The sequence below is a fragment of the Helianthus annuus genome, chromosome 6 (genome assembly GCF_002127325.2).
Source record: "Helianthus annuus cultivar XRQ/B chromosome 6, HanXRQr2.0-SUNRISE, whole genome shotgun sequence".
In the NCBI taxonomy this organism is placed as follows: Eukaryota; Viridiplantae; Streptophyta; class Magnoliopsida; order Asterales; family Asteraceae; genus Helianthus; species Helianthus annuus.
Genome location: NC_035438.2, coordinates 46,304,905 through 46,306,167, shown reverse-complemented (window position 1 = coordinate 46,306,167; position 1,263 = coordinate 46,304,905). Strand labels below are relative to the sequence as shown.

General features: G+C 32.5%; 1 long non-coding RNA gene across 1 annotated transcript; it reads left to right on the top strand.

The window, feature by feature from the left end:
* Positions 1 to 328: 328 nt before the first annotated feature.
* On the top strand, positions 329 to 954 carry LOC110863957. The gene is made up of 3 exons (XR_002549499.2): positions 329 to 406; positions 547 to 587; positions 771 to 954. It is a non-coding gene; the product is annotated as an uncharacterized LOC110863957 (long non-coding RNA).
* Positions 955 to 1,263: the final 309 nt, after the last annotated feature.

Genomic DNA, 1,263 nt, shown 5'->3' with positions numbered 1-1,263 from the left:
TACATGTTCATACGGAATTAGTTAATTCCGTGCGAAATTACCTAATTTCGCATGAAACATTAATTTCGTTTGGGATCCTTTAATTCCGTGCGAAATTACACAAGTATAATTTCGTACGGAATTACCCTAAAATACTGTTTTCTCGTTTTGCATGCCCTGATCTAATACATACAATACAATACAAGACTCATTAAAGACGAAGTTAACAGACATCAGTGCACCAACACCTTCAGTGAGGTTCCGGCGAAGATTCAGTGTACGAACTTGAAGATGCATGTTCCTTTTTCGAGGAGATCGACAAACCCGAGGTTAGATCCCGTAATTTAGTGTTCCAGACTTTGGAAAACCTCCGGTTCTTCGTCTCTTTCATTAATTAACATATGTTATGCCATTGTTTAATTGTTAGGTCAGTGCTTCTGATATTTGTTTGATGTTGGATTTTTTTTTATTTTGAATTTAGGTTTCGGATACGCTTGCACAAAAGCCTTAATTTATGTTTTAGCTTATAAATTTTAAAACTAACTTCTCAATGTTTTTTTATTACAGATAATTTTTAGTTGGAGACATTGCTTTTGAGACATCTGAAGGTATATGGATGCAATTTTTCTATTTATTCAAATGTATTAGAATGTAATGCTTACAGTGTTTAGTTTTAGATTTGTTTGGTTGCTTTAGTGTTGTCATCAGTAGTGTCGTTCCTTACAAATTTTGAATGTTTTGATGATCTTACATGTTTTGTTTTTCCTCTGTGTTATTGTGTTTGATGACAGTGGATTCTTCAAAAATGAGACCGATGCCGTCACAATCAATACATTCGGGCAAGAACAATGTCAACTCATACTCTTAGTATATATATATTTTAATTCACCGAAGTTAAAGGGAATGATTAATATAATGTGATTTAAGTTCATGTGGTAATGATGTTGATCAAGACTGAATATATGATTGTGCAGAAAGTACCAATCTGATTATACTTTCGGACATCAAGTAGAAACTTTTTTGGCTTTGAAATAAAAATTATCTCATGTAGGTTAGAAAATATGCATTTGGACCACTTAAGATGAGCTAAATATATGTATTGTTTTGCTGTAAAATACTATGTATACATGCAAACGAATCAAATGATAGTGATTTTTTAGGGATGTTAATCCGTAGTGTTCATGTTTTGACGAATCCGGCCTGACTTTAACACGACATGGACCCGAATATCATGTCATACATGAAAAGTTATTTTATTGAAAGAAATATGTTAAATCATGCTTA